The 9,529-nt window shown below is 47.3% G+C and overlaps 1 long non-coding RNA gene across 1 annotated transcript; it reads right to left on the bottom strand.

The window, feature by feature from the left end:
* Positions 1-1,340: 1,340 nt before the first annotated feature.
* Positions 1,341-9,299, bottom strand: LOC118647412. Its single transcript, XR_004964689.1, has 2 exons — positions 8,402-9,299; positions 1,341-2,731 (listed from the first exon to the last, which is right to left on the bottom strand). It is a non-coding gene; the product is annotated as an uncharacterized LOC118647412 (long non-coding RNA).
* Between the last annotated feature and the right edge of the window lie 230 nt (positions 9,300-9,529).

Here is a 9,529-nt window from a genome sequence, read left to right as displayed (position 1 = left end):
TTTATAATAAGAGGTAAAAGACCTTTAATTAAAAAGATAGATATTGTACCTATTTTTTGGTTGGATTATAATTCTCAAACTAAAAAATGCTTCACACGATTTTTAAGTCCACCATGTACATCCGAAAATATAAATAATTTACATGATTTAATACAAAATCTTGAGCATCCATTGGAAGAATGGCCTATCTATTCTGTACATTTAAAAGGGCGTGCTAGTAAGTATATTTATTTGTTATAATCTATGTATTATTTATAAAATATATATTCCAAAATTTTAAAAATACATATTACAAATAAATATATATCTAACAGAGACATATCAAGAAGCATTAGATAAACTTGCACGGTTAAAAAAAGAAGAACACATATTCACATTGGAATCTGACATTAATGCTACTTCAGTTGAAAGGGAAGCAGAGGTTACCATTAAACAAAATAAATTTAAAAAATTAGCTAAAGATCTAAAAGAAAAAATGGCTATACACAAAGTGCGTAGCGAAATTATAAATCTTCCGAACTTCGAAGGTGATTTATATCATATATAAATATCAACAATTGTAAAATTAATCTTTTACACTGAGAGAAAAAAAGTGCTGGATTCAAATAAATATTTCTTTGAATAGTAGTAATAACATACTTTATAGAAAATCAATATTTATTTAAAACAAGTAATACTTTCTATAATTTAGAAAATCTTACTTGTTTGAAATAAATATTATTGATTTTCTATATAATGTTATTAGTACTATTCAAAGAAATATTTATTTGAATCCAGCATTTTTTTCTCTCTGTATATTTTATAAAATCTTCATGCTAAAAAGTAAAAAAAAGATTATATAATTTTTTGAAGATTTTAATAAAAATTAATTTTGGTATAAATTCAAGTTAACATCTAGAGAGATGTAAACACAATCATTCTCATTTTTACTCATAAAAATATATAACTGATATTGCTCACTCATCTATCTTTTATTCTCTATTGTTTTCTCATTCTCACGGATTATCTATCTCATTTGACATTTTACACACACACACACACGCGCGCGCGCGCGCGCGCGCACGCACGCACGCACGCACGCACACACACTTTCTTACATATAACTATACACTTAATTATTTTTAGAAAACACATCTGAAGAGGATGTGCCCCAATTAAAGAAAAAAAAGAAGAAATTTCAAAAACCAAACATTCTGTCTGAGATAAACTTACCAAAAGATTTGGAAAAGAAACAGAAAGTATTAGATAATAATACTTCTAATTTATAACAACTAGGTACTTTTCTATATATAATATAAATATTACATTAATTATGTAACATTCTTTGTTCTTATTTTTAATTTGGGTATAAATTCAAGTTGTCATCTGTAAACACAATCATTCTCATCTATTTTCACTCACAGAGATATATAACTGATATTGTTCACTCATCTATAATCTTGACATTTTTTATTCTCTATTTTCTCATTCTCACGGATTATCTATCTCATTTATTTGACATTTTACACACATACACACACACACACACACACACACACACACACACACACACACACACACACACACACTTTCTAACATATAACTATAACACTTAATTATTTTTAGAAAACATATCTGAAGAGGATGTGCCCCAATTAAAGAAAAAAAAGAAATTTCAAAAACCAAACATTCTGTCTGAAATAAACTTACCAAAGAATTTAAAAAAAAAACAGAAAGTATTAGATAATAATACTTCTAATTCAGAACAACTAGGTACTTTTTTATATATAATATAAATATTATATTAATTATGTAATATTCTTATTTTTAAAATTTTTTAAATTAATTTTCATAGATTCTGTAAAATGCTATAATATAAAACGTTATTTTTAAATTTTTGTTATAAAATAATTTCAGAAAATACAATTGTCTTGTATGAAAACACGAGTGATAATATATGTTCCATCAATCAATCAGAAAAGACACAAAATATAACTACTTCAGGTAAATGCTAGTATACTATGCTTATTTTATTTAAATAATTTTATTTATAATTAAAATAATACACATTTAATTAACAATTTCAGTAAACAATGGTACAATTTTTTTAAAAAATGACTCTAATAAAACTTTGGATATTAGTCAGCAATCACACTTAGGTAATGTACATAAATAATCTCTATTAATAATAATTTACATAAATATCTCATTTGAATTACCTGAAAATATGAATTACATACTATAAATTATTAGGTCTAGAAACACTAGCAACAGACATAGTGAGTTTAAAGTGTGACATGCAATTTATACAAAAAAAAATAATAACCATTTGTAACGAGTTAATACAAAAAAAAGAAACTGCAATGTTGATAAATTCTCTCAAGATCATGGGTTTTCTCTACCTATTGATAATATAACAGATTTTATAAAATTTAATGAAGAAGATGGTGATAAACTACTTGCAGACGTGATGAGCAAAATTAAAATAATATTTACTAATTTTAAATACTGATATATTTTTATGATTTTAGTTTTAATAACATTTAGTTATTAAAACACAAGTTATAACAAGTTTTAATAAATTGTAATTATTTATTGAAAACATTACTGATTCTACGTGATCTTGATTTTAATTGAAAACAACATATTATGTAATAAGTGCAACTAATTATATTTTTAAATATTGTTTTCAGAATGATATACTTAAAATATGTATAGATAAAGATCAAGTTGTTATTAAATCTGTAACGACCTGTTCTTCCCCTACGGTCGTGCGAGTGGACGGGGTTAGGGGAAATAGGTCAGAGACACATTCGAATACTTTAGTCTGTTTTAACTGTATTTATTGAGATAATGATGGTTTATTATATTAACAAAGGTAAGATGTCCGCGTCGTGTTCTTGTCGCAGATTGCCGAAAACGTGTTTACTTGTTGTTAAAGAGATCGTTGTTTTCGCGCTCGGAGAAAAGAATCCCGTGCCTCGCTTGGCGTGACGTGTACGGGGTCTGCGGCGCGTCTCGCGATTGTCGGCAGTCTCGTGTATGTGCGTCTGATGGTGGGGGGACGCGCGCGTCTGTTATTCGGGGAGGAATATCGGTTCCTTGGCGGCGGCTAGCCGGAAATGTCCGGCCGGGGCAGGATGCTTCCTTACCTCGGTAGCCTTGTGCTAGGAATCGACGGGAGGGTAGGATTTCGGCGGGCCGGTAATGTCCGGCGGAGGCGGGATAGCCCTAACCCCTTGCTTAAGCCGTGTGGGAAAAAGGAATTTGGAGTTTTCCAGATTTCTGTGAGAACGCCGGTAATATCCGGCCGGGGCCACTGTACGTAGACCTCTGGTTTCTCTAAGATCTGGTCGACGGAGGCGAGCTCGGCTCGCCGGAGGAGATCTGCCTGTTCCTCCGTTTCGGCCGTCTTTTTATACCCCGGTGGAGGCCCCCCCCTGTCTCGTCGTGGGGGTGTCGTATCGGGGGGAATCGTCTCGTCATTTGCGGGTGCGAATTCGAACGTTTCTAACGGCCGGGTATCGTTTTTAATCCGGAGGTCGTCGGCCTTCCTTGCTTCGCGCGGTTCGTCATCGGCACAAGGCGCCTGCGCGAGCTGTCAGCCGATGCGCGGCCTGTGTGCTGTCGTTCGTCGGAGTGAACGGCCGCGGTAGTGGGGAGTCTTAGGCGGGCGCGGGGCGCCCTGGTCGTCTCTCGGACGACGATTTCGGCGGTTGCACGGCCGAATGTGATGGCTTATAGAGCCAGCGTTACATCACTCCCCCTCGTTAATATGCCCGAACTTTGGGGCATCATGTAGCGTCGTTGCGGGGTGGTAGTTTCCGGCATGATCGTAGCGTCCCGGAGTGATTGAAACGCAGGATGTAATTGCCGTCGCTAAGACGCGCCTTATATTTGCGCGAAACGTGTGCCGCGAAGTGGGGGACTTCCACGATGCATCCCGGGCGGATCTCCACAGGTATCGGCGGTGGTGGTTCCGGTCCGCATGGTCGCAGCAGTCCTTCCGGTCTAGCGGCGTCTCGTTCCTTCTTTGGTACGGGCTTGCGGCTGACGGCCGGTTTCCGCGGTGGCGGCGGCGGTATCTGAGCCAGCCATTCCCAGACTTTGTCGCGTCGCGGGTTTGGCCGCTGGCGTATTACTCCGACCTTCTTTGCCGGTGCTTCCGGCGGAGCGTTGTTGCGTGGTACGGCGTCCATCGCGGGTTCCTCCGGGTCGTATGCCGGTGGCGGGTGCTCGTCGAGAATCTCGTCGATCGCTCTGATGATTTCGTCATCCATCCTGCTCGGAGGTCGGTGCGAAAATGCGGCCGGCTTTTCTCTTGCCTATGTTGAGGTCATACCTCGTTGTTTTCGTTCTCGGATTCACTCTCATCGCTGTTGTTTGTTTCGTCCTCCGTATTTGCTGCTTTCAGATCTTGTATATGCACGTGCCGGTGCCACTTGCCGTCGCTACTGCGCAGGTCGAAGATGACTGGAGATAGAATCTTCCTTATTTCGTGCGGCCCAGTGAATTTCGGCGCGAGTTTTGAGTTAAACGCGGCGGCCTTCTGGGAAAGGCGGTGTTCACGCTTCCACACCAGGTCCCCTATCCTCGGTCGCCAGTCGCGGTGGCGCAAGTTATAATATTTCTCCTGGCGTTGAAATGCGCGGGCGAGGTTAATGCGGACGACCTCGAATGCATCTTGCAGGCGTTGGTGGCGGCTGTCGGGCTCCTCGCTGGGCTTGTTCCCGGTATAGCCCTCCCCGGCTATAGTAGCGAGCTCCCGTCCGTGATTCAGGTACGCAGGGGTATATCCGGTGGCTTCGTGCACAGCTGTGTTGTAAGCAAACTGGAGCGCGGGTATGTTCTGATCCCATAGGCGTTGGTCGCGGTCGATGTACTGCGCGATCATAGTCTTGAGCGTGCGGTTCGTCCGTTCCACTGGGTTGCAGTGAGGGGCGTATGCCGGCGTCAAGCGGTGTTCGACGCCCAGGTCGCGGAGCATCCTTCCGAGTGGCCGTGAGCGGAGTTGGGTGCCGTTGTCGGTAATTATTTCTTTCGGGCATCCGTGCCGGAAGATGATGGATTCGGCGATGGCTTGGGTGACCTCTCCTGCCGTGGCCCTCCGTAATGGTCTCATCTCCACCCATTTTGAGAACCGGTCCTGCATGTTTATTAACCACGCGTGCCCCTTAGTGGATCGGGGAAGAGGCCCCACCAAATCGATGGTCACTTGCTGCCATGGTCCTTCGACTGCGGTGGCCCGTAGGGTCCCTGGTGCTTTTCGTTGGCTCGCTTTGTGAGTTGCGCAGTTCTGGCAGTGATGTACATATCGTGCGATGTCTTTAAACATGCCGGGCCAATAATACTTTCTGGCGATCCGCGCTATCGTCTTGGCGACTCCTAGGTGGCCGGCCGTTGGCGCGTCGTGGTGCCTGGCCAGAATCTCGTCCCGCTGTCCGGTGGGTACGCACTCTTTCCACTGGTCTTCGCTCGGTATCTCCCTAAAGTTTAAGTCATGCAAACTGTGCCGGTATAGTTTTCCTTGGCGGATGCAGTAGTCAGGCAGGTCGGCGGGGCGCTCGGTTACTCGGCTCGTGATTCGTTGGTACCATCGGCAAGGTAGATGCGTGGCATTGACCGTCGTGCGGCGAGAGAGAGCGTCGGCCACCCTATTTAACTGCCCCTTGCGATACTTCACGTCGAATTTGTATTGTTGTAGTTCCAGCATCCATCGTGCCAGGCGGCCGGTTGGTGCTTCGATTCGCTGCAGCCATCTGAGGGACTGGTGGTCCGTGATCACCGTGAAGTGGTAACCTTCCAGGTATCCTCTCATGTGACGGATGCCCCAGACGGCTGCTAGGCACTCCAGCTCGGTAGCGCTATAGTTCTTCTCTGCACCGTTCAGTGTTCGGCTGGCGTAGGCGATAACTCTTTCTCCTTCCGGGAAGAACTGTGTGAGGACCGCGCCCAGCCCGTGCGCGCTTGCGTCCGTTTGGAGGACGAATTTTCGGGAGAAGTCGGGGCAGGCTAGCACGGGGGCGGTCGTCAGTCTCTTCTTCAGTTGGTGGAAGGCTCCTTTCTCTTCACTTCCCCATTGCCATCGTGTGTTCTTCTTCGTCAACCGTGTCAACGGGGCAGCCAGAGTGGCAAAGCTAGGTACGAAGCGTCGGTACCATGATGCTATTCCTAAGAACTGTCGTATCTGTTTCACGGTCTTCGGCGTGGGCCATTCGTTTATGGCGCTGGTTTTTTCGGGGTCCGTGTGTATGCCCTCGCGGTTGACTACGTGGCCCAGGTAGCGCAGTTTATCGACGCAGAATTTGCACTTCTCGGGGTTAATTCGCAGTTGCGCCTCCCGCAGTCGGGCGAATACTTCCTTTAGCGTGTCCAGGTGCTCTTGGAAGGTTTGGTTGACCACAATGATGTCGTCAAGGTAGACGAAAACCTTCGGTTCAAGTTCTGGTCCGATGATGCTATCAAGGAGTCGTTGGAATGTGGCTGGTGCGGAGTGGAGCCCGAAGGGCATGACTCGGAATTGCATGAGTCCCCTGCCGGGGACGGTGAAAGCAGTAATCGGTCGGCTTTCTGGTGCTAGCGGTACCTGCCAGTAACCATTTTTTAGATCCAACGTGGATAGGTATTGTGCCCCTCGTAACTTGTCCAATGTGGCGGAGATGTGCGGCAAGGGGTATGCGTCGCACTCTGTAACCTCGTTCACCTTTCGGAAATCAATGCAAAAACGAGGTCGGCCATCCTTTTTCTGTACCAGCACGACAGGTGAACTCCACGGGCTGTTGGACGGCTCAATGACCCCCGCGGTCATCATCTTGTCCACTTCGGCGTCGATAACGGCTTGCATGGCTGGATTGCGGGGCCGGTATCTTTGTTTAATCGGAGCGATCATTTTGTCTGCTTTCAGACGGATCACGTGCTCGCCCTTGGTAGTTGGTCCTTTGACCTTGTCGAATTCGGCTAATTCGTCCTGTAGGAATCGTTGCAGTGCATCGTCCTCCGGGGCGGGCCTGAGGTCGGGTCTGGCGGCGAATATGCAGGTGGACGAGGGTCGGCCGGTGTCGCAGCGTCGGGGGGGTCGAAGGGCGATATTCGTGCGCGCCCACAGATCGACCCCGATGAGCATTTCATTTTCCAAGCGTGGCATGACTGAGAAGCGGTGTGTCAATGTCCGACCGGCCAGCCTTATCGGTAGTTTGAGGCTTCCGGGTATCTGTACGCTGGTGCCATCCGCTAGGTGTACCCGACCATTCGAGGTCTCCGGGGTGAACTGCAATGATCGTAGTTTGTGGGCGGTGGCGTCGTTGATAAAGGACACCTCGGAGCCCGTGTCTAGCAGGGCTCGTACCGGGGTCCCTGCTATCGTTACGGTCAGATGCGGTCGTGGTTGGTAATCTATTCTTGGGGCCGGGCGGCGGCCGCACTCTCCCCGGCCCGGTCGGCGTTTCCCGCTGGCGGGTGGCAATCCCTGGTGTATACGCCATCCTTGCCGCATTGAGAGCAGAAACGGCGGGGCGGTCGTCGGCAGTCAAACCTGGTGTGGCCGCGCTGTTTGCACCGCCAACAGTGCTCGTCTCGGTTATACACCGCGGCCGTAGCGGGCGTGTCTCTGGTGTTCTCCTTCTTCTTCGTGGTCTGGCGGCGGAGCTGGATTTGCTCGTACTCCATGGCCCTTTTTAGTAATTCTCGTGGTTGCCGGATCTCGTCACGTCGTATATATAATTGGTAATCGGGGTGCATGTTGTTATAGAGCTGCTCGACCTGCGCTTCCGTAGTGAATCCTCCGGCTCGCCGCATTAACGTGGTAAGGGCGGTGGCGTAGCGTGCGTATCCCTCGTCGGCCCGCTGCATTCGGTCGCGAATCTCGTTGCAGAGTTGTAAGCGATAACGGGGTGGCAGGAAGAATGTTTTGAAGTCTTCTACGAAGTCCGGCCAGGACGACCATGCGTCGCGGTTATTGCGCCACCACAGTAGGGCTTCGCCCCGTAGAAGCTCAGATAGCCCCAGTAGCATTTGTTGGTCCGTGAAACCGTATCCGCGCTGGAGTTCTTCCAGTCGTTCGAGGAAGGCCCAGGGATCTTTGCCCTCGAAGTGGCAGCCCCATTTTCGAATCTGGTTCATTATCTTGGCGGGTGCTGTCGGAGATTCTTCGTCCGGGCTTGGTGTGACGGAGATCGTCGGTGCGGTAGATGGTCCTGGTGCGGATGGTAAGGTTGGTTGTGCCATGTCCGGATGGCTGGCCGAATAAGTACGTAGGCGTCGGCGTAACTCGTCAATTGTTCCGTCGGTCTCGAGTTGAAGTTCGCGTGCGATTCTGATTAATGTGTCTTTGTTTAGAGTTTGTATCCACGCTTTCGGCATCGGTATCTCTTTTATTAGTGTCTCACGGAGTCGGACGGTCCCTGTTCGGGCGCCATGTAACGACCTGTTCTTCCCCTACGGTCGTGCGAGTGGACGGGGTTAGGGGAAATAGGTCAGAGACACATTCGAATACTTTAGTCTGTTTTAACTGTATTTATTGAGATAATGATGGTTTATTATATTAACAAAGGTAAGATGTCCGCGTCGTGTTCTTGTCGCAGATTGCCGAAAACGTGTTTACTTGTTGTTAAAGAGATCGTTGTTTTCGCGCTCGGAGAAAAGAATCCCGTGCCTCGCTTGGCGTGACGTGTACGGGGTCTGCGGCGCGTCTCGCGATTGTCGGCAGTCTCGTGTATGTGCGTCTGATGGTGGGGGGACGCGCGCGTCTGTTATTCGGGGAGGAATATCGGTTCCTTGGCGGCGGCTAGCCGGAAATGTCCGGCCGGGGCAGGATGCTTCCTTACCTCGGTAGCCTTGTGCTAGGAATCGACGGGAGGGTAGGATTTCGGCGGGCCGGTAATGTCCGGCGGAGGCGGGATAGCCCTAACCCCTTGCTTAAGCCGTGTGGGAAAAAGGAATTTGGAGTTTTCCAGATTTCTGTGAGAACGCCGGTAATATCCGGCCGGGGCCACTGTACGTAGACCTCTGGTTTCTCTAAGATCTGGTCGACGGAGGCGAGCTCGGCTCGCCGGAGGAGATCTGCCTGTTCCTCCGTTTCGGCCGTCTTTTTATACCCCGGTGGAGGCCCCCCCCTGTCTCGTCGTGGGGGTGTCGTATCGGGGGGAATCGTCTCGTCATTTGCGGGTGCGAATTCGAACGTTTCTAACGGCCGGGTATCGTTTTTAATCCGGAGGTCGTCGGCCTTCCTTGCTTCGCGCGGTTCGTCATCGGCACAAGGCGCCTGCGCGAGCTGTCAGCCGATGCGCGGCCTGTGTGCTGTCGTTCGTCGGAGTGAACGGCCGCGGTAGTGAGGAGTCTTAGGCGGGCGCGGGGCGCCCTGGTCGTCTCTCGGACGACGATTTCGGCGGTTGCACGGCCGAATGTGATGGCTTATAGAGCCAGCGTTACAAATCTTTAATAAATATGTTAAAAAAGTTTATCACAGCAGATGTTGCAATAAGATTTACGAGTTGTAAAAAAATTAATGATAAATTTATTATGTGCAATATGGTCTTTTATAATTGCATGAAAA

This window comes from Monomorium pharaonis, chromosome 9, assembly GCF_013373865.1.
Source record: "Monomorium pharaonis isolate MP-MQ-018 chromosome 9, ASM1337386v2, whole genome shotgun sequence".
NCBI lineage: Eukaryota > Metazoa > Arthropoda > Insecta > Hymenoptera > Formicidae > Monomorium > Monomorium pharaonis.
This window is presented reverse-complemented; position numbering and strand designations above follow the sequence as displayed.